Below are 25,202 nucleotides of genomic sequence, written 5' to 3'. Positions count from 1 at the left end.
GAAGCAGCCAGCAAAAAAAAAAAAAAAAAAATTGAATAAATACAGTACAGTATTTCATGTGTTGCACACTCTGCCCCCCCCTTCAAAAAAATACCTTACATTGTTAGACTTTTAAAGTTTTAAAAAGGAAGACAGGAATAAATTTCCTCTATCCCAAATAGTGTTTATGGTATGGTATAGTATAGGGTACAGTATTAGTCAGGCCTATTTTTAATAGTAACTCTCAAGCATCCAGAAACTACAGTTATCCAGCATCTACCAAACCCCATGGATAACAGCTAACTGAGAGTTTACTGTAATGAATAAAGTGTGCACCACAAAGTAGAGATGGTGTGCTGCAAAACAGTTAAAGTCCTAAGTGATTCCTAGAAAAAAGGTACACAGTGTGGTAAGATCTAGTATACAGTGTTACCCTATTTTGTCCCACTGTACACAGTGGGGTAAGATCTTGTATACAGAGTTACCCTATTTTGTCCCACTGTACACAGTGGGGTAAGATCTTGTATACAGCATTACCCTATCTTGTCCCACTGTACACAGTGGGGTAAGATCTTGTATACAGCGCTACCCTATCTTGTCCCACTGTACACAGTGGGGTAAGATCTTGTGTACAGCGCTACCCTATCTTGTCCCACTGTACACAGTGGGGGTAAGATCTTGTATACAGCGTTACCCTATCTTGTCCCACTGTACACAGTGGGGTAAGATCTTGTATACAGCATTACCCTATCTTGTCCCACTGTACACAGTGGGGTAAGATCTTGTATGCAGTGTTACCCCATCTTGTTGCTATATTCCTCAATGTAAAGGGCACTGGCACACTCAGAGATGAACATCCCCCACTCACATGTAATTTATAAACACAACACCATCCACATGTGGCTGATCCTAATGGGGTAACTAACAAGTTCCTAACCACATACATTCAGATGCTGTTGTGCTTGTCAGTGCAGCAATCTGCTTTGCTTTCTGGTATGTTGATCAGCATGAAGAACTGAGCAGCATATCAGCAATGCAGCAGTAAAAATAAATAAAATAAAATAAAACTTCATTTCTATTGTAAGAAAAACCCTACTGGTACCCAAGTTTCCTGAGGTGCAGGTAACCCCAATTTGTTTCCAGCCTAATACAGTGATGCTATTGAGGTCCCACCCAAGAGAGAGCCAACAAAGCCACATCTCCTCTATACCATAATTTGGTAATAATCTAAGCACTGCCATCTTCCTGAAGGCCTGAAACATTTTTATGAATCACTCAGACATAACTGTGGAGCACACTGTTGGTCACAGGGCATCTGGGAACTGTAACTTAGTAAGTTATGATACTAAGTAGCTACCAATAGCTACTTAGTTATACTAAACCTTGTTAAGCCGCTGTTTCTGGCTGTAGTCTGTAGTGCTGTCATGATACAGTATTCCCCTAGCAGTACACATAGTATGCTGTGCGCTATGCAACCTGATGCCACTTTCCGAAGCAGATAAGCATCTGTACTCCACTCTATTGCCAGAATCTATGTCTTTGAATCCTGCCAATAAACAGCTGTGTACTAAACATAGTGTGCAAGTTTCACTTATGCAAATTTATGCTAGGTTTACAAACAATGTGATTCACCTTCTGACAGCCATTTTTTAGCAAATGTTTTGAATTTTGTTTGTCTGACTTTAACTGGTCTAAGTATACCACTGAAAACAATAGTGTTAGCATCTAATAAAGATTACTTCTGCTCTCTGCTTACTTCATTTTGTCAAAATTTTGGTCTTTGTAATCTGTGTTTATATACCTGGTTTTAAAGAATGTTTTGGATAGAATGTTTTGTATGGTTCACAGCTGCCTTGTGTTCAGTCTGTACTGATGCATTGTTATATAAAATGTTAACATGCTGTAGGATCTGCAATGTCTTTAATTCCTTGGGACAGCAAACTGCACAATAAGCTTTTATAGTAGTGCGTCTTAAGCATGTTTCACAGGATTTAAAAGTGAGGTTGTATTATAGTTTCCAAATAGCTATAGCTATTTGAATCAGTGCACTGTTGTTCAAGACACCTTAATAATGCTTACAGTACTAAGGAATGCACCTATTTATTTAAGTATGTGTATTACAAGTAGCTTGTTAATTATCACTAGGCTGGTTCATTCTTATGTCTGAGGAGTTCTGATGCCAACCCACCTTACCCAAAAAATGTAATTGAACAAATTTTAACCAAGGATAAGGCCATGGACATTTGCAGTTTCTACGTAGTTCAAGTCCCATTACAGCAACAATCCTTACATCAGACATTTACAGTGAAGTATAGGTTTATTATCATTCCTCTTCATCCTTCATTTTAAGCAGTACATTGTTTCTTCTTCTTCCTTCTGATGGCTAACTGGGCATGATAAGTGTAATTTGTATAAATTGACTCCCTATCAGTGAAGCCATATGAACAGTGCACATCACTCCAACACAATTACACTGACAAGTGACTCATATTCATATGAATGCTACCTTTTGTATACAGAATGCTTGATAATAATATTCGTTAACAAATGAATTACTTTCGATTAAGGACACAGAGGCTCGTGTTGATTTATCAGATTAATCACTACAAAGCTGGTTTGGAAAGCTTGTTTATCTTGAGAGTTCATGTGCAAAAACTGCTTGTTCCACACATGGTAAAAGTCTGCTCACTGCACTTCCTTAACCTACCCAAATTCCCACTCATCCTTCTATCATTACTTTTATGTATCACATGCCATTGCCCATAACCTGCTGGGTCATTCTCCTGCTGCAAGACTGTACTTAACTATTTCAATCCAGCTGAAGGCCACACTCACCTCTTAAAAATTGGTCTCTTAAGATCTCTCTCTTTACTACAAATCATATTACTTTACCTGTTAAGAACTTTCAAAGTAACATAACATTAATACATATATCATGTATCACAGTATCATACTCTCTGTCAATGTGCAGTCATGTTCCACATCTCCTTTTCATTTAAAGAAGTACGTATATGGCTGTGGAGGCTTCACTTCCTTTTTACAACTTGCATCTTACCCCTCAGTGCACTTCTTTGTAGGAGTATGCAGGGCAGGTATACTGCCATTCACTTTGCTTCTCTTTTGGAAAATAAATGCAGTTATATTTTCATTCACACCTATTCTTCACATCTGTCGCATTCTGATGCATTTACTTCAGTTTTTTCCTAAACATTTAAATGATTGGGGGAACCCCTCTTCCTTTCTAACATCTCACATCTTACTTCCAGTGCCCCCCTATATATGACAGATATGCTCCCACTCCCATCACTTGTCTTCTGGAATACGGATGGCCTGTGTATTCCCATCATGACCCCTCCTTCACATCTGTCTCATTCCTTTGCAGTTCCTACATTGATAATTTAGATGGTAGGTAAATTCCTATTTCTGTATTTGGGAAAGTAGGTGACAGATATATTCCCATCGCTCCTTCTAATTTCTCCTACCTCCCTGTCAGTATTTTTATTTTCCATAACTAGGAGGATTTAGATGGCAACTTAATTCCTTCACACTTCATTTGCTTCACTTTGTTACTACTCATTTCTTACTTCACTGTACATCCATTCCTTTACTATTGCCCTCTCAACCACCTTTGATTTAAACTCCTAGTCATTCATGTTATAAAATACTCCCTGCACACACAGGCTGTGTGTATCATTATAGAATTATTTGTAATACTCACTTTCTAACCTCACATAACCATCCCAACAAACAGACATGCACACCAATCACTCCTCCTAGCCAACATAAGTCTACATGTTGTAAGCATATAGAACAATCAGGGAAATTCTACACTCTTTGTTAGAAATTTCCATTTTATGGGATACACCATTCCCATTATCAGAGTCTGTCAATCCCTGTTATTCAAATTTTCACCTTTTTTAAACTCCATCCCTTACAATATGACACACATACCTTAAAGCCCACTACATCTGCAAGTTATCTATACATTATCAAAAACTCCTGCATTATCTGTATCTGCATACTTCACACTAAAACACTCCTACCTCCTCTTATACAGCGACATTCAATCCAAACAGGGTCTCCTAGCCACTACCGACACAGCATAACTTTCCTACATATCTTACAAAATTATACAGTGTAAATAATAAATTTGACTTACATGAACCTTGTCTACAAACCCACACTACTGATGTCCTCACCATAACTGAAACATGCCCAGAAGTAGAAAATGTTCTCCCTGTTAGCATCACTAACAATTCTAATGTGCTCAGAAGTAGCCATCAATTAACAATAATGGGTGGGGGCACTCCACTAATCCTCTAAGCAAGCAATGGTTACAGTGAAATAACCACCATGAAAAATCACTTATTATCACCTCTACAGAGCCTTAAACTCAATAATGCCAGCATATCTCAACCGACTTATCATCCTTCTAACTTTAGCTATATAAATCAAGCCCTGCGTAGTTGCTGCCTATCAGACCCGCTTGCCCCATTTCAGACATCACCTCATTACTTGATGCACTTTCTTCTAGAAATCACAAAACAAATGTGTCTTGTCTACCTGGCTTGGTAGTATTCATAACAGATTATGGCTTCATTTACTCTTTAATGTTTCCCAAGTAATAGTAATTCTATTCACCCTAACCCTTCCTCAAAAAACCCTTTGTCAAAAATTTCACCAATGTCCCCAACTGATGCTTTGCTGATAAAATTATCCTTAATACACACAGGAGATCATTTCCCCTACTATTACAAAGGTACTTTATAAACCTTAAATCCCACAATCAGTTTTGGCTGCATGTTCCCATAAGCCAAAGAAAACACACTAACACTTTCATTCTGACCAATTGACTGATCTTTCTTCTTTGTGACCTAGCACTATTCTCCTATCTAGTCAAGAATCTTGATATCCCACACCAAAATAGAAGCTCAGACATAATTTCTGTACCTGTGCCACATCTAACCTTAAAATCCCCTTGCATCTCAGTAATAAAATATTGCAGGTGTGGAAATCTTCTTACAGCTCTTTACACTATCCTATCTCCATTGTACTAAGTAAAACGTAAAGTAAGATTAGCAATTGGGTTGCTAAAGCCGATTTCCTCACAGTAAAGTAGAACTTTCTCTCAAAATCAAAGACTAAACTAGAAATAACTTAAAAATATACAAGGCCAAACCAAAACTACAAATAACAACCATCTCAGTCCTTCATCACTGCCAATAATCTAAAAGAGATTTTAGCTTCATTCATCCCCACCCATTTCTATTACTACCCCAAAACCATTCACATCCCACAATTCTTACTATACTACCCCCTGACAACCACTGCACTTTAACCAAATTTCAGTTCAAACCCATAGATATACACTAAGTAAATAAATTACTCAATACACTTCTTGAAGTATAAATTTCCAGTAACAATTCCTATTCCAAAAGCCGCACAACCGGAACACTACAGACCTATGGCCCTTCTCCATTTGTTTCCAAAGACGTTAGAAAATTAAATTATAAACAAATTCTTGATAACAAATTGCTCTTCCAGACCCGTAACAATCCATAACAAGGCTTTCCATGTAGCATTTACTGCAAATAATGCCTTTTACTTAGCATGTACAGTTTTATCATTTTGAAAAGAAGCTGTATTTATTGTGGACCATCGGTTACTATGTCATAAAACTGTCCATCAGATTTCACAAAAGCTACCTCATCTGCTTTAAATCTTACTTACAGACCTAGAGCATTAATTGTTCTTTATCAATTCATCTCTTCAGACTGCACCATACTCACATTTGCAGTCCCCACAGATCCAATTTTAGTCCCATACTCTTCTCCCTTTAATCAGTGACCACCTGTCGAACTTTACAGCCTTAAAAGGCATACTTCAGGACAATGGCATTTTCCTACTTGATGTAGGAAGCAACATAAATGATCTACAACATCTCCTTAAGGACTACCATAATAACCTTTGCTTTAGTTACATGCCTTTCAGCTGTAAATATTTTTGCAGAATGTCCAGATTTGTGCCTTATACGTTTGGCCTGCTCCCCTTAAAATTTGGGTTTTAATGGTAACTACAGAAGATTGGAGTCATTGAATAATGACATACATTTGAGTTTCAGACTTCATTTCCTCCAGAAAGTGCAAGCGAACACAAAACCTGTTATTCTAACAACCATCTACATTTATAAGAGCATTATTTAAATCTGTCCCTATTTTGGGTCTTTGTCCTCCCATTATTTAAGGCCTTCTCCAGATTTCTTGTGTTAGAAAGTTGAGATGTATGTTTAATTATAACAATAAACTCAGTGCATACCATCAAAGACATGCCATAATGTTTGCCATCCCTCCATGAATCACCAGTGTCCTAAGAATACATGTTATGGACCTCTAGGATAATTACATTTCTCATAAAACTACTTACAAATAAAAAAAAAGTCCACACAGCCAGGAACTGAAATTCACACTGCATGTTTTCCAAGCATCAAGACAACTATAGACGTTTGGACAAAACAATACAGGTCTTTCTTCAAGTTAAAAGCATCAGACTGAACAAATGCAAGAATCGTTAACAAAAACAAAATGATCCTGACAGCTTCATTAACATTACAGATCTGAAAAAGATACTAAATTAAAATTACAGCAGTCATATACTAAAAAAAATCCACTAAATAATACCTTTCATTTGTATTTTGTTATGCAGTACTTCCAAAGGTGGATTTCTTAATGAACCGTCTATAAATACCTTTTACGTTACACTGGATCCTTCTCTTACTTTCCACCAACATACCAACATAACAGTGTGAATCTAAATATGGAAATGTTACACATATGTAAGTCATCTTACCCTGGCTACAGATATGTTATAGATAAATCACTCCTTATGGTACTAATCAAATACATACTTATATTGGTCTCGCTCTCTGTAACCCTAAGAATCCCTCAATCTTATAAAACTGTCAAAATAAAGTATGCAAATTAATTTATCTATTTGCTAGTTGTACTTGTCACTCCCTACTTTTATCATTCACTAATACACTCCCTGTTGTATAAAGAGCTACCAATACATTTGCTACTGCACTCCACAAATATATATAAACTGAATGCTGCACCCCACTTCCCTGCAAACTTTCAACGAACCCAGCCAATACACATTATGACATGAGCTCCTTTCATTACCATTTCCTTAAAATCCTGGATCCTGGATTCACTCCCGTTCATTCAACACATCGGGCAATGAGCTCCCTTCAGCACTCGCTTCTGTAGCAGGTATGGGTTTTATGGGATCAGGCCTAACACTCCTCAAAGGGTACACCACAAACTCGCATGCACACACTTACACCTATGACCAATTTAGAGTGTCCAATCCACTTACTGCACGTCTTTGGGATGTGGGAGGAAACCCACACGAATGCAGGGAGGACATGCAGACTCCACTCAGAAGGCATTCCAGCCAAGAACTGAACCAGAGATTTCCTTAAAATGGCCACCCTTTACTCTCCCCAGCACTGCACATTCGTTCTACAACCTGGCTCTTGCTGTATGGAACTCTTTCTCTACTAAAAGCCATAACCAACCCAAACTAAAATCTTTGAAGACTTCAGTGTTTACTCACCTCTACTATATGGAACATCATAAATGCTTCTTTCAGGACTCCTCTTAAAAGTACCTCTCCACCTCTTAGTACAGGAAATGTGGACAAGACCAAAAATAATGGGGGGACAAAAGCCCAAAAATAGGAACAATTTTAAAATATTGCTGCTATTAACTTAGAAAGTAGAATAATAACAGGGTTGGCATTAGCACACATTTTTTGAAGGGTATAAAGTCTGAAACTAGAATGTCTGTCACCTGGATGATTTGCCAGAAAGCCACAAATTTTATGAGGAACAGACCAAATTATGGAGCAGAAATCTGAACAGTTGTGAGGTATGCTCCTAATATGCATTCCATAACACAGTTTCTTCTTAGTCACTCACACAAACACACACAGCACATTACAGTATAAATTTCCACTCCACACAGAATTATAGGGCAAATTATAAGTGTGTACTAGGCTAATGGCCCTGGAGCCTTTACAAGTCTAGCCCATAGGATTACCATGGCATTATGCCACCTGACCTTAGTTCCCAGTGCCTCTGTCGAGTAGAGCTTCTGGAGTGATCCCCAGGATGATTTTTTTACTTCCCATCCACTCATCAAGATTTCTCTTGAAGAGGGCCAATGAGGCGCTCTGCTTGACATGTATGGGAAGTCTATTCCATAGCATGGGCAATCTCTGGGTTATGAGCCTGTCCCTCCAGCTTGTTCTGTTGATTGTGGTAATGAGGTTGAGGTCTCTTGAGGGTGTAGTGTGGAGGGATTGGGATTTCTTTAGATGCAGCATTTTTAACAGAGCTGGGTTAGACATAGCTTTGTAAGTCAAGCAGAGATTGCCTCTAAGTAGGTGATATGAGACAGGGAATAGTTGGAGTTTTTTGAGTCTGTCCATATAGGACAGGTGTTTAAGGCCTAGGATCCTCTTTGTGAGTTACTTTTGTGGCCTTTCCAGTTGTTGCAGGTGTCTAGTGAGGTACATGCCAAATGGGACATTGTACTCAATGACTGGCCTAATGAGGGAAGAGTAGAGGGAGACAATGATCTCTTTCTTCCTGGATGCAAAACCCTTAGTAATGAGATGTGCCACATAGAAGGACTTTCTGACCACAGTAGTAATGTGGTGGTAAAAAGAGAGGTTGATGCCAACATGTGTTCCCAGATCTCTTATAACTCCTTCTGTGTTCAGTGGACTACCAAGGTAGGCTGTATGAACCACCTTGCCTTCATCCCCACCTCTGGTGACTGACTCAAAGAAGTTGACCAGGTTGAGCAGGCATGATCTACCCTTCACAAAACCAAACTGTGTGGGATCCAGAGTTTGGAGATTCCCTATGTCCTTTATTATTAGGTCCATGATGATGCGTTCCATAGCTATGCATATCAGACTCATCAGGCTAATGGGGCGATAGTTCCCAAGGTCTGTAGTTGCTCCTCCTTTGTGGAGAGGGATGACTGTAGCAGTGCGCCATTCAGTAGGGACAAAGCCTGAGGTGAGGCTGTGATTGAACAGGGCACACAGGTGAGGTGCCAGTTCACTCTGTAGATCATGTAGAACACAGCCAGGGATATTGTCAGGTCCCATAGAAGCTGTATTCTTGGAATTGGACAGTGCTGTTTTAACCTGTGCAGCAGTAATACTGGGTGCCTTTACTATCTGTTGCAATTCTGTTTTCATAGCTATTTTTAGAGGATTTAATGAGGGATCTCAGCTTTTTGTTGAGGCTGATAAGGGAGTTTTTCCAGTCTTGGGACTTCACCTTATTCCGCATCAGTTTCCTCCTTCTGTTGTAGAGTTTGTTTATGGCAGGGGACCACCAGATTGGCTTCCTTTTTTTTGGAGGAGAGCATCTTGGTTCTATTGGGTATGGCGAGATCCATGCATTTGTGTACTTGTTCATACAGGGCATTACTGCATGATTCGGCAGTCATGCAGCTATTCTCCAATTGCATGGATGCCGTGAAGTTAGCCACCTTTGTTTTTAGGAGCCCAAAGTTAGCTTTGGAGAAGTTTTTTATGGTTGTTACTTTTGCGAGGGGTGGGGGTGGGGTGGGGTGGGAGGGATATGGATTTCCAAAGTGATTAGTTTGCGGTCAGCTCTAACCAGGAAGGAGTTGGCTATTGGTATAGAGCAATGGTTGCCCATGTTAGTAATGACCAGGTCAAGGATGTTGCTACCTCTATTGGGGTAAGAACGAGCTGGTCTAGGGCATTGGAATTAATGAATTCCAGGAAATGTTGGGTAAGTGTATTGGTACATCAGTAGTTTTCCCAGTTAATGGAGGGGTAGTTGAAGTCGCCCAGTATGAGAGTGTTAAGTTGAACTCTAACGTTCTCCAGGGTGCTTAGGAAAATGGACTGTGAGTCTTGGGACATGGTTGGGGACCTATAGCAGGCTACGACCTGAATCGCTGTCTTACCCAATGTTAGCTGTACCTGAAGTATCTCTGATGAGTTATTTTGGGCTACCAGTCTGGAGGTGTGTGCATCCTTTATGAATATGGAAACACCACCGCCTTTGGAGCTTCGGTCCAAGTTCTGGGGCTGAAAGGTGTGGAATGAGTTATAGCCTGGTCTAACTTAGGATAAAGTACTGAACAAAGTCATGGTTAAACCCATCTTTTTTTTCTGTTTACTCTTTTTTTTATTTAACAAAAATTCTGTTGTTTCTTTGAGCTTTTCTCATATATTAAATATTGACACTACTTGCATGCTATGACTCATAGGCAACACTCCTTTATAAACAATCCTCATTATAAAATGGGCTTCTGAAATAAAGAATTGTAATTGGTTAAATACATCATGTAGTCATGTATTTAAACCAATAACTAAACAGAATAGAATCTTGACAAACAAAAGTGTTCAGAATCTAACCTGATATGCATCTAGACTGAAAGATCAAGTTTAAATGCATGAAGCAAACTTTTTTTCACACAAAAAAGTGTTTGCATGCATAATTTTGTTTTGTGAAAACAAAAGTTTACTTTGTGGCATTTAAAAGAACATGTACATTTAAAGTTTTGTTCCCAGTGTCAAAGATTTAACATACAAAGCTGTATTTACTGCATTAATATTAATGGGCAGGCAGGAGGTACTTACATATCCCTGGATGTCTAGCTGTAGTAATGTTGGATTTGTGTGGGTAAGTAATTTTATATTAGTTATGCAATTGCCAAATTGTTAAATTAACAGTCTGGCGAAGAGCTAACCTAACCTAACTTAGTTTTTTGCACAGCTGGAAAAGTACCCATTTGGCAATTACATAACTAATACACCATGATGTACCCATGCTAATCCAGCATACTTAGAGCTGAAGAGTGATGTAAGTGCCTCCTGCCTGGCCATTAATATCAATGCCATAAATATAGATTTGCATTCAGAAGCAATTTTAAAAATAACTTTATTTACAAAATGGTACAAAAATTAAAGGCCATTTTGTGCCTTTAAACATGATCTTTAAGTCCAGACTGGAAGATAAGTCATAGAGGTACAAACAGACATCATGTTATATATAAGAGTTGTGTCTTTAATATCTGTTTATTTATTTAATTTCTTTATTTATTTATTTAGCAGAGAAACTACAATTTAGTGAGGAAATACAAATGGCATTGTTTACATTTCTTTACTCATATTGAGAAGTGATCTGAGACAGTTGTAATTGTAGGTGTGGCCTTTATTTTTTTTGTACCATTTTGTAACAAGTATAAATATAGCAGAAATATATTATAGCAATTTTAATTAGAAGGTGCAGCTACAAGAAAATAGTTTTTATGTAATACCACAATAATAACATGTCCAATTAGTGTAGAGATACCTGGATATTCAAAAAGAACTCCAGCAGCTTCGGTAAGAGCGGCAGCCAAAAGTGATTTTTCCACAGTCATGAAAAATGCTATTCAGAAACATTAGCTGCAAAGAGGGGAAAAAAAACCTCATTACCAGCTTCATAGTTAACTACTAGGATATCTGCCCTGCCCTTGTGGGGTATTTTAAGACTAGTTAATTTTACCACAGGTGATAATCAAACTCTGTACCTTGGGTTCGATGAGGCAAACACCTTAACCATTATACCAACCACCAGCTCAGCTCTGACTCGTCTGTTCATACCACAAGTAGAAATCAACACTTTGCTGCAGGAAGCACCTTGGGTGGCACATGCATGCTGTTACACACACATACAACCTCCATGTACACACACACACACACACACACACACACACACACACACACACACACACACACACACATACACGTATCTCTTACCTGTCCCTGAGATGACAGAATGTCTCTGTTCAGAAAAATAATGCTAGACATAAGAGTTTTCTTCTTATTATTATGGTCCGTACAGTGGTATGAAATATATGACAGAGACTGTTTATTTATCTATTATTTGTTCGTCAGGTAAGTGGACTCAGCTATTAACCCTTTTCAGCCATGACCCAAGCTAAGAGAGCAGAAAATACATCACAATCTTTCTAATAAAAACATTACACACAAAATAAGTACTTTGCAAATTTAGGGCAGAATGGTAAAATGCTATACAGATAGTGTAACATTAAAAGGTCAGAGTGCATTGAGAGAAAAGCAATAAAAGACAAGCTAAGAAATGCATAAAATACACTCCAGTCATACATATAATACATAAGCATCTATATACAAGTAAAATATATGTGTATAAGATGTCACATTAAGAGACTGAGAAAAACTTCTTAAATGTATTCTTCTATCTTTGATATGGGGTGGTAAGTTACTTGACCACTGTCATGGTAGCAGCTGCAGGTACATTCAGTAAAGAGATGTTAAAGCTTTTAATGGTTTCAAGATTTTTGATGTCAGTAGGCAGGTGGTTCCAGATAGCAAATCCCAGTCTAGAGAAGGCACTCTTACCTCCAGCAGCTTTATATATATTTATTATCAGGGGACAAAGAGAGGGAGTGGGAAGGGTTTTGCAGTTTTGAAAGATATTTACTACTTAGCACTGCCACATGGACATCCAGAAACAGAGCACACTTCACATCAACCGACAGCTTTTGCAGCTGTTACACACTTCATTCTGTCACAATTTTTCATGACAGCACAAAGTGCATTACAGCTTTCAAAACTGTCAAATGTTTCAGACACTGTTCTGTGACTGCTGCTGTGCATGCTACAGCATGAGGCTATACAGCATAACATTTCTGAAAAGTGTAGTTATTATGTGGTTTTCTTTTATTGCATGACCTCCATCTGACCATCATCTGTTCTCTGTGGCTGACCTTTTACCTAGATGTCTCTGGTAGTAAACCTGGTGTTGAGACCACAGCAGTGACAGGCCAGGGTAACACACAGGACAGTTAGCATCAAATATGCTATACTGCACACCAGAGGAGTTTTTTTTATATGCCCTAAATGGGCAGAGCTACTGACGTTGCATGGATCACTGCACATAAGGTCAGTTAGCTTTGTCTGTCTCTTTAGTGGAAAAAACAATCTGCTTCACAATTTAAGTACTGTTCCCTCTTCAATGCTGAATCTGTTTCACAGTTTCAGCACTGTCTCCGTCACTGGGGATGAGTCTGATCATGGGTAAGAGTCATTCCTTCCCACTCCCTTTTTCTGGCTATACATACATATGTATATACACACACACACACACACACACACATGTGTATATATATATATATATATATATATATATATATATATATATATATATATATATTTACTATTATAAGGTCGAACTGGACACCATCGAATGATGGGATCATCGACCCACGTCCGCGAATGTGACAATATCAAATTCCGACATTGTCGAAATGCGACTCGACGTCGACCTCGGAATGGGCTTTAAAATGGGTCGATATGGTGGTGAGATTCGTACTTCGACAATGTCAGGTTCAACACTGTCGCCGTTTGGCCTCCGGACTTCGGCTGAAATGGGTTCAACCGAACCCACTTCGACCTTACAATAAAAAAAAAAAAAAAAAATATATATATATATATATATATATATATATATATATATATATATATATATATACACATATATATATATATATATATATATAGACACACACACACACACACACACACACACACACACACACACACACACACACACACACACACACACACACACACACACACACACACATTCATATATGGGATCAGTCCATGTCTGTAGTAGCTAATAATGACTTTGAGAGATTGCAGACAGATAGCATTTTAGCATGATAGATTAACTTCATTACTATCTGCAAATTTTATAATGTCCCAGTGATTCAGGAAAAGGTGGTCTGAGTGAATGACTGGAAATACTATGTTCTCTAGTCCTGTGGGAGACTGAAATTGATAATAGCTCAAATTGTCCAGCATCTAAAAGAAACAAATAGGATGTATACCAGACAACAATTGCTTAAGGTCAAGGAAAGACTCCAGACATAGATTTCAATGTTAAGTCCCTAGTAGGAGCGGAATGTAAAGTGCAACATAGTTGCATCACAGCCCTAATCATTTTTCTGTCTTTATATTCATCTTATTGTGCATATCAAATTAAAGATAAGAGTGTGTGTGTGTGTGTGTGTGTGTCTGCTGTAAGATGGCGTGACTTGGCAGGCATATCTTATAGTTAAGAAATAATTGTAATTGCCTGAGGAAAGTTTGAAGAGATACAGCTTTTTCAGCAAAGTAAAACCTTTATGTTCTGCTCTCATTCTTTACTGCATGAAAAAAAGGAATGACTGTACTGAATAACTTATAAAGCTGAAACTTTTCAGGCTGTGTCACAGCTGGGCTTCAAATCATTAGCCCTGCGGCTCTGTAATTATATCCGGTGACCACCACTGCTCTAATTCAAAGAGACATCAATGAAGAGAACGGACTTTTAATAGGGGCTGTTTTGTTTTGAGGTGCCTCTGATTTATTACAGTGGGTGTGTGCCAGTGAAGCTTGTATGTGTGTACTGGGTGGGAATAGACAGTGATCAAATAGGGGGTTTCTTTTTAAATTAGCAGTCTCAGGATCCTGTACTGCAAAAGTTCAAAACACAGGCTCACCAAAAATGAAACAAAAAATCAGATCAGGCATTGGTTTAACAAGTTAATACTAACAGACAAAAGAGAACTCAAAAGTCTGTAAAAAATCAGGATAATAAACATAAACTTGGAATAACTATTTATGCAGCTAGAGACAGATTACTACAGACGGCAGAATTAGCAGTACATTTTTATGTACCTTTTATAAATATCGATCACGTGGCGACAGAAGTGCAACACGTCATCCTTAAACTGCAAGGCACTGTTATTGGGCTGATAATGTATCTTTCGTAAGCCTGACTACACATGAATATGGCATCTACTATATTAATAAATATGGAGGTTCAGTCTCTGTTTGCCTATCATGTGATTCTGAGCAACTTGGTTAACTAGTCAGTGCTCCCAGGTCACCCCTTACTGGATACACTTATGCTAAGTTATTTAACTCAGTTAGTGGTTGTTTCAGGGCCACAGATGATACATTAAACACCTGCAAAAGTAATCTGAATCTACGAATAAATAACCCAGGTGCTTTCTGTGTTCCACAGATGATGGTACTTGGTTCAAATCCAGACAATACCCCAATCTCTTACACAAGTTACTTTTATCAAAATACATGCAGTTATGGAGATTAGCATACTTCAGGTTTGTTTTTTAGTGCCTGAAAATGATACTGGGTCTCTGCAGCGCTCACCAAAGAAGACAGCATGGGTGTTCCTTGACAGCACAATGTTGCACAACGGTTTACTATCAGAATTGCGAACGTCACTCGGTCGAATGTTGTATAGTCAAACGCATATGGTCAGAAACACAAATGTCGAAGACAGTATAATCAATCAGGAACGGTTTTACCATGGGTCGAGGTAGGTGTACAGTATAATACCCTACTACAAACATCCTCCCTACCTCGACCCATGGTAAAACCATTCCTCGATTGATTATACTGCCTTCGACATTTGTGTTTCTGACCATATGCGTTCGACTATACAACGTTCGACCGAGTGACGTTCGCAATTCTGATAGTAAACCTTGCACAACTTGTAGTTGTTAGGGAGCCTAGACGCAGATCAAAATACGGCTTGGATGATACATGATACACAGCATAATGACAAAGATGAGGATGCAGAGGAAGCACCACCACTGCATGGGTCACTCACTGAGCTATACATACCTGTGGAATGCATGGTGGACCTGTACTTAGTGGAACAACTGGCAGACATAGAAATTCTGTGCTACACAGTAGTGTCCCAACATACCTAGCCATAATATAACCAAAGTAAAATTACATGACAAAACCACTGGGAACTGCAACATGGGCTGTGTAGTGAATGCGCTATGGACTTAAGAGTTACACACACAGTATGACATGCTTAGACCACAAGCCTCTGACCATAACAGCTCAGTGTGGTAATTGTTCACGTGCTGCTGCTAGCTCCATAAGTAATTATTCATGCACTGCGGCTAGCTCCATAAGGTATTGTTCATATGCTGCTGCTAGCTCCATAAGTAATTGTTCACGTGCTGCTGCTAGCTCCATAAGTAATTGCTCACGTGCTGCTGCTAGCTCCATAAGTAATTGTTTATGTGCTGCTGCTAGCTCCATAAATAATTGTTCATGTGCTGCTGCTAGCTCTATAAGGCAGTGATGTCTTACTGCTCACGTAAAGTATTTTTGCAGTCTGAAAGGTAGCAGCCACACAGAGACAGACATATTCAATAAAAAATTCACTGAAATACAGTGTCTTTAAAGTGAAAATGTTAATATGAGGACTATGGGCCGAAACGGGGTGGGGGTTGGGGATACAAAGGGTTTTCTCAATGCAGAAAACCCTTTTTTCCAGGAAATGCTTTTTTTGTCATTTGCTTGAGACTTGCAGTGGTATATGTGTATCTCAAGCATATGTGTGCTTTTACTGTCTGTTCTGCCAAGAAATTGTGTTTTGAGGCATGTAGCTAAAGTAGTTAGTGCACATATTCTTCCCATGTGAACTTTACTTTAGAGAAGGCAATCATGCATGGTGAGATTTATAACAATCTCTCTGAATGTAAACTTAACACACATGACATAACGTTAAATAACACAGCCTAAAATGGAAATATATTATTGTACATTGTGCTAATAATCTAGCAACAATAAAAAGGCTTAGTACAAAATACAGTGATTATAAGTTAAAACCTAAAAGAATTGTTAAAAAATTATTGAAAACAAAGTGCAGTATTTATAGTATTCAATTGGAAATGTGAGACCATAGTGATGTCTAGCACAGTGTGCCTTCATGTACATGGATAAATAAAAAGTAAAAAATAAAAATATAAAAAAAGATTTTTAAAAAAGAAAGGTTTTTATTGAATCGTTCTAAAAAGTAAAAAATAAGGAAGAAGAGTGAAGACTTTGCAAAAGAAAAACAGCCAAGCTGATTTCAGAAAAGCATTTCAGGTTGGTTTTGCTGATCCCTGCTACTTCTTCTGGTACCTCATCATCACAATCAGCAAAACCAACCTTGAATGCTTTTCAGAAATCTGCTTGTCTGTGTTTCTTTTGTAAAGTTTTCACTCTTCTTCCTTATTTTTTACTTTTTAGAGTGACTCAATAAAAAGCAGTCTTTTTTAAAAATATATTTTTATATATTTTTGTTTTACTTTTTAGTCTTTAAGATTAATATTTATGTCATTAATATTAATTAATTATTAATAAATATTAATTGCCTCACTAATAGCAAAGAGACAATATTTTACTTAAAGTCTAATATATTGTCCCTCTGTCATAATGTTTAGTCTTTAAGTAAAATATTGTACCTTTGTCATTAATTTTTGAAAAGCATCAGGCTTGTTTTTTTATCCTGTAACACTATACATCTAAATGCAAACTAATTATGTTTCAATATACATTAAAAAGTTAAGTAGCAAGAGGAGGTAGTTATTTAAAGATGATGTTGTTAACTAACATGAATAACTTTTGTCTACATTAAACCAACGCACTGGTATTAGATACCTGCAACATACGTTATTGTTTTTATCTATGTCTATATACATTAATGGATGAAGTAGAGGGTCAAGCCATTCAGTCACGTGTTTTACAATGAGAGTTATGTTTTCACTTAATTTCAGATGACACAAAGATCTACATGTAAGAAATCTATGCTGATATTGCTCAACCACTTTGGAAACATTCAGTCTTAATTCTTTGGGGAGACTTTGACAAATTGAAACACAAGTTTCACTTTAAAGGTTAGGCCTTAGTCACTATATAATTCCCCTGGAGAGTGGTACAGCTGTTGCCTAGTGGCAATGATTATGCACTTCACATTCTTCTGGTAGTCAGCTAATAGGAAAGCAGATGGTGTCAGTTTAGACACCCAGCACAATATGCAGTAGGAGATATTAACACAAAGCATAAAGAGCCTGCTACAACCTTCAAATACACTTGGTTCACCCGAATTACATCTCTTCAACATTTTGCACCGATCACACAACACCAAGTACAATGCCAGTGAAAATGAATATGATGGTATGGCCACATTAAAAAGTGGGATGCAGCTTGAAGTTCATCCTTGCAAATTTGCGAAATCTATTTCCTCCCCCCCTTGAGTACAGAACGTGGTGAAATTGCATTGTAGTACCCTGTCGGACTGCAGAGAAGTGGGTGTGGCATGTGTGATTGACATGCCAAATGGTCATGATGTCATATGCAAATTATGCACGATTGACATCTATGCACATTTTGCCAGTGACGTCATGTATACATTGGTTGTTGATTGACACATATGGAAAGTTGTGGTGTGCAGTCTGCACTTGTGTGAACTGTTGAATGGGAAATACTTACTGTCAGATATATACATATTTATATATATATATATATATATATATATATATATGTGTGTGTGTGTGTGTGTGTGTGTGTGTATTACTATTGTGCTCTGACTTTCACAGGAGCTAGATCCTTAATATTGCTAGTATTCTTTGGTGTATGTATTCATTTTTGTAATTGGGAGAGTGTGACTCGAATGTTTCCAAAATATAACAGGTACTATATTACAGATTAACAACGCAGTATCACATCAAGGCAATGGCAAGGCTGAATATATGCACATAAAAAATATCATATTATAACTGTCATGTTAGGTGGTCCTTCATTACACCTTGAAAATCCATTGGGAAAAAAGAATTCTGATGCTACATCACCTTCTACCACAATGCCAGCACCTGAACAACAGAAATATTAAATGAAATACTGACAGGGCTGTGGGAACCTTCAGACTAACAGTGTCAGTATTATTACCCCTCCCTCTAATATGAGTACCATAAGGTCACATGAACTTGCAGGCAGGGGCAACACTTGGCTTAATGGAACCATAGTACTGAGCATGTGCCACCAGAGAGCGTGAATTTTAAAATAGGAGGACAAGTGGTCACAGCTCGTCACCCTCACCCTGGTGTGCAGCAGGCCTGTCCCCTGCAATTACATTCTCTATGCCATGTGCTGATGATTACTGCTACTATTGCTTTTAGTGAAATACTCACAGTTGTGAGTCATACACTACCATAGGAAATGCTACATTATACCTAACATTTATGGGTTCTGACTGAGTATGCTACGATGTATGAAAAGGATACCATATAGTATACCTGTATAGCCACTACAGAACACAAAATAAAACACTGTTCATAAATTGAGAGTCCTAACAAAATGATGCATGGCATAAGCATTTATTTATTTACATTGAGTAAGATAATACTCTGTCTATGGGAGACCCAGCTGGTATTCATACTGATTAAGGGAAATTTAGCCATGGCACCAAGGAAATTCCCTTACTCTTTTCAAAAGGCACTGTAGGATCTTTTACGTCTACCTAAGCTATTGCCCTTTCAGACATATGGGAACTTGGTTTAATGTATCATTTCCACACTCAGGTGTGCAGCATCCACTTATGTCAAAATGTAGTATCAGCAGAGGAAAGTGAATCAAAGCACCTAATGTGGGAAGAGAATCCTTGGATATTCCAGTATTAATAGAACTTGCATTGAAACACTCAATACTGACACTCACATTTCATGGCAATAAACACATTCCTAGTAAAAGAAAATAAAAAGCATAATGAGCTGATTGCAGTAATACAGTGACTGATTTAATATTATATTGATATACAGCAGATGGTAAGAACAAAAACACTAACATTAGTGAGCTGTGCATTGAAATGCACCAGCTGTTAACTGTAAATCAGATGGCATGGTAGCAGGTAACACATATATGTATCAGTAGGACCTACAGGACTTGCTCTGATATGTGCTCTCAGGTGGGTAAAATAATAGCACTGGCACTGTTGGACAGCATTCTGCCTGTGCTAGTACATCTCTCTATTTTTGTGGAATGCCAAGAGATACTCAGCAATCACCTCTCACACATTACAGTTTCCTGTGTCATCAACGACCTCACCTGAAAATCTGTCATATTGTAAGTGTACCAGCAGTACGTGATAGAGTGCCTGTAGCTAAAGCTGCTAGCTGTATGGATTAATTTATGTTATGTAAATGACTGGCCTGTCTGAAGAACAATTCATACAGCATGTACATTGTGTCACCTGAAAGAATAAATGTTGTAACAGAATGCTGTACCACATAAGAAAATGTGTGGGAACTCATCAACATGCATTTCTTCATTTAAAAAAAAACAGACATAAAACTCAGAAGAAGATACTTTTTGTTATTTTTTGAGTATATTTAACAAAAAGTATAGTGTTACAGTGGGCTATTTCAGATGATAGAAGTTTCATAACAATGAACATCATATCGTCGAACAGATGATCGAAGTTCTGAAACATCTTATGTTCTGAATGGAGATTGCCATACAGCGCAGAATAGGACATTTACTGTTTTCCTCGCTGTAGTGTGATCTCAGTTAGTATATTTAAGTAGCAGGGGGTGGGGAGTAAAAAATATAAAAGAAGACTTCTTTAACTTTTAGATTTTTTTAATTTGATGTTCGATGTTTCAGAACTTTGGTCATCTGGTCTTCAACAATATGACGTTCGATGTTCTGAAACTTCGATCACCTGAAGTAGACCCATTATAGTACATCACAGACAGATGAAGAGGGGGGATAAAGAGTGAGAGACAGGCAGAGACAGACAAACAGGGAGGGACAGAGGGAGAAACAGAGGGAAAGGCAGACTTTTATACGGAGGGGAGACACAGGGAGAGAGAGGGAGGGGTAAATCGGGGTCTAATCTAAAGCACAGTTGTAAACAACACACAGCAGGCAGATCCAGGTCTAATATTTGCCAAATAGTATTATAATAATTTTGATCTTGCTTTACCTTGGGTGCCTGCTGAAAGGCAGATAACTGTAACTGCAAGAATGGTGACAATTTAAATGTGCATATTGGGACTGTTTAACAGTTTCAGTATTATTGCATTATGAAGCACTCTCCTTCCCTGAGGAAGAATGATATCTTACTGATTATATAAACAGAAGGAGTTTATCAGAGTACTCTCCTACTCTGACATACAGAGATGTCAGAGTGATTCTACAAGCAACAGGGAGTACTATCAGAGTACTGCTCTGCTCTGACATACGCTGATGTCAGAGTGACTGTGTAAGTATCAAGGAGTATATCAAAGTACTTCCCCTACTCTGAGATACAGAGATGTCAATTTGACTCTATAAGCAGCAGGAAGTATTATCAGAGTATTACCCCTACTCTGTCATACAGTAATATCAGAGTGGTTCTTTAAGTAGCAGGGAATATGTCAGAGTACTCCCCCTACTCTGTCATACAGTAATGACAGAGTGGTTCTATAAGCAGCAGGGAATATTATCAGAGTACTCCCCCTACTCTAATATACAATGAATTCAGAGTTAGTATACATCGACTAAAATGGTGTGATGTGGGTGCAGGTCCCCCACATCAAGGTATGAACAGAGTAAAATTTCCCCTTCCAAAATGCTTTAAATGTATAACATTCAGATGCAAAAGTTGCAGTTATTTATCCTTTGTTGACCACTTTAATCCTATTAGGTTACTGGCCTCTTTTCAGGAGATACCTGAGGTGGTACTTATACTATAAAGAAAAATTGTCCAAGGCATCAGGAAACTTCCTCTACACTTTTCAGTAGGATAGTTTACATCCAGCTGAGCTGCCACCAACCCAGGCAGATATAATATCAGTTTAACATGTCATTGAAGGACAGCACACTGAGGAGTGCAGTGTTAGCAATCCAGCCATCAGAATTTGGAAGAGACCCCACACCCCTTTAATCTTCCAGTACCAAAGCCAAGTGTGTTGCCTGTTGAGCCACTGACTGTTACAACTGGATGTAAATGTTTAGAATATCGGCACTCAAGATCAGATCTTGCATTTCTACTAGGAAGCATTTTACCTTTGCATGGTCTTCTGTTATTTTGGCCCATGTGACTTTATTTAGCAGACTATAAGTCAGTGCATTTGGTGGTAAGCTAAACATACTGAGAGTTCATTAGTATTTGTACTTTAAGCTTTGTTTTAACTCACAGTTATTTGAATAAACATTAGTAGTATTCTAAGCTGGTATAAGTAACCATGATGTCTCTACTTAGAAAAAAATAACAATAAACACTAAACTCATAGGAAACTCTTGATAAAGAGTTGCAAATGTTTGTTCTTTATTGTCCACAAGAATGTCTTCAGAACAAAATCACTTTTTTTTCAGTCTATTAAAATATGTTATGACAGTCAGCTGACAAACCACCATCAATCATAAATTTAAATAATCAAAAAATCATGATAATCATGAAAATACAGAGCTCATAGGTTCATATGTACCTTAGGCTATTGATCTATGAGGATCTTTAGGAGTCTAGCCCTGCATTCCCATGAAATGTTTAGGTCTTGCAACTTAAATATAAATAACCAGTCCCAGGCAGAACATTTACTTGGTTGTCCAAGTTTGCTGATGATTGCAAACTAGAAGCAGTCATAGAATCCCCCCAAGACATAACATCCTACAGGAAGGACTAACACAGATAAATGACCATTGCCAGCATGATGGTTTAAAACTTAACACCAAGAAATACATATTAGTACCCTTTGGAAAGTCAGCTGTACCAGAAAACTATCTTATTTACTACTCAGGTCTAATAGTAGACCCAGTAGTCAGGGATTTAGAGACATGTGTAGACAGTAACCTGGCTTTCAACTAATATGTTTCTAAGGTAGTAAAAAAAAATCATTCTATGTTGCTCAACTTATAAACAAGGATATAGCATCTAAGGCCAAGGAATTCATCATTCCATTGCATTTGGCCCTCATCGGGCCGATCATTGAGTATCTACTTGACCAGCCACATGCAACAACTGGAACATCCACAGAGGTTCCTCACAAAAAAGAAAACAGGGTGTAAACAGCACATTCTATGAGGTTTGCCTCAAAGCCCTATCCCTATACTCTGACTCCTAAAGATTGATGGGGGTTGATTTATGCCTGGCATACTTGGATCCCGCTTTCATGGACCTTTACTATATCTGGAAAACAAATAACATCAGAACTACCTCAGCCATAGACTTAAACCTTACCTGTGACATAAATAGGACTTGTTAGAGAGACAGGTATGTGTTTCAGAGAATACCCTTTCTGTGGAGCAGGCTTCCCATCAAGGTGAAGCAGAGCTTTCTTTAACCAATTCAAGCCTAAACTAAACCAGTGGTTGGCAAATTGAAAATTCACCCCTGGTCTGACACCTATGTCTCTAATGGAGAGAAGCAGCCAGTAAATGCTAAACCATCCATGCTCTAACTTACATATAACCATTAAAATATACCCCTAAAATTAACCTTTAGGGCACAAATAAACTTACCGGATACTTTTGGAAAGCTTGGCTAGGCTTTAAAGAGTCCTTGAGGTCATTATCCTAGTATATTCCTGTGAACCTATAAAATCATGGACATTCAGAAACTTCAGAAATAGTTGAGAAATAAGGGAATGTGTCCTTTTATGTCCGATCTTGAATGTCAGCATGTGTGAGGGAGAGTGAATGGGGAGTGCCTATACCAAAACAATGCATGGGTCACCAGCAGTGTCAGTACAGCAAACTACTTCTTAGAGCTTGTAGTAATCACAAAGCAATTCAGAGACATGCAAATTCACTGATAATGAGGTCTTTCCACACTGTGGCTGTGTCTCTGAATTACTGTTTTTCATGCTTGAGCTAAAGAACCTTTTTTGCTACAGCACCTACCACTCATGGATGGGTTTTGTCTGTTCTTTAGAAAAACATTCAAATAAGAAATACCTAATTCTTTGCACTAATTACATGCATATAACTTTCTTACATTTAAGACACACTGAGGCTGATTCCAAAAGACTTGCTGTCAGAATAAGTGACCATTTACACTGAGGGCAGGTATTTTGGAATAGAGTGTAAGCCTGTTTATAGACAGGCCTTACATTGAACTAAGTCACTCAGTATGTTTAGCTTACCACCAAACGCATTGACTTATAGTCTGCTAAATAAAGTCACATGGGCCAAAATAACAGAAGACCATGCAAAGGTAAAATCAGCATACAAAATCTGTTGTTACACAAAGTGCTTGATTTTTATCATAGGTACAGACCACAATATCCTTCCTGTCTCCTTGTTTCTTGGCTTGCTTTATGTTTAACATATAGGACAGCTACCATCTTAAAGCTGCTACTTGAATCCAATATGATCTCTTGAAGTACGACTTTGGCAGTATCACTGAAATTATAAAAGTTATGCTTTGTGTGGCTCAGCATGCATTTTTATGCCCAGCAAGTGTAATATACTCCCAACAAAGTCATATGTGAAACCTCATAAATGCAGTACAAATTTGATTGTAAATTCCTTTTTATTTTCTCTTTCGTTGTAGCGACACATGTGGCTATGCCATGGCAACATCAATATACTTTGGTTTGCTGCTGCTGACTTACTTAAGTGGAGCTCAGCCAAGCTTACCCAGAATGCAGAGGAAGGGGTGCCTTTAATAAGCAGCAGTCTCTAAAGTAGTATGTAGTTGTTGTAACATGCAGTTTGTAGACTAAACAAGTAAAGGGGAGATGTGAGGGACATATACCTCTCAACTGTCCAGATTTTTGCAGAATGTCCAGATTTTTGCTTCATATTTTTGGTCTGTTCCTCATAAAATCTGTGTCTTCTGGCAAATCACTGGGATGATCTGAGGACTGAAGTCACTAAATGCCATACATTTTAGTTTCAGACTTCATATCCTTCAGAAAAAAGCATGCTAAGACAGATCCTGTTACTCTAACAACTTTTAAAGTTTATAAAAACAACATTTAAAATCTGTCACTATTTTTTGGGTCTTTGTCCCCCATTATGTCAGGCTTTGTCCAGATTTCTTTCACTGAGTGTTTGAGAGGTATGCAGGGACAATTAGATGGTTTGTACATGGAAAATATAAATAATAACATGTCTAAACTCTCAGCAGCACCTCACAGCATAATGAAGCACTCTCACACAAAAAATAATTGTAACGGATGTCTGCAAACAAGTATTTCTCAGCCATAAAAAGTTTGAATTATATACCTCAGAAGAAGAGTTCCATTGTTATATTTTGCAATGAGCATGCATTCTGCAGAAACAGTAATAAATTGATTTAT

General features: G+C 38.0%; 1 long non-coding RNA gene across 2 annotated transcripts in view; it reads right to left on the bottom strand.

The window, feature by feature from the left end:
- Positions 1–25,202, bottom strand: part of LOC122813193 — a 236,708-nt gene that overhangs the window by 65,050 nt on the left and 146,456 nt on the right. The window contains exon 4 of one of the 2 annotated variants that reach the window (XR_006366647.1): positions 11,390–11,484. The exons of the other annotated variant lie outside the window; for it this stretch is intronic. This is a non-coding gene — a long non-coding RNA (uncharacterized LOC122813193). The remainder of the gene's footprint in view (positions 1–11,389; positions 11,485–25,202) is intronic. 2 annotated transcript variants of the gene reach the window in all.

The sequence above is a fragment of the Protopterus annectens genome, chromosome 10.part0 (assembly GCF_019279795.1).
Source record: "Protopterus annectens isolate FY-2018-M chromosome 10.part0, PAN1.0, whole genome shotgun sequence".
Classification (NCBI taxonomy): domain Eukaryota; kingdom Metazoa; phylum Chordata; order Ceratodontiformes; family Protopteridae; genus Protopterus; species Protopterus annectens.
This window is presented reverse-complemented; position numbering and strand designations above follow the sequence as displayed.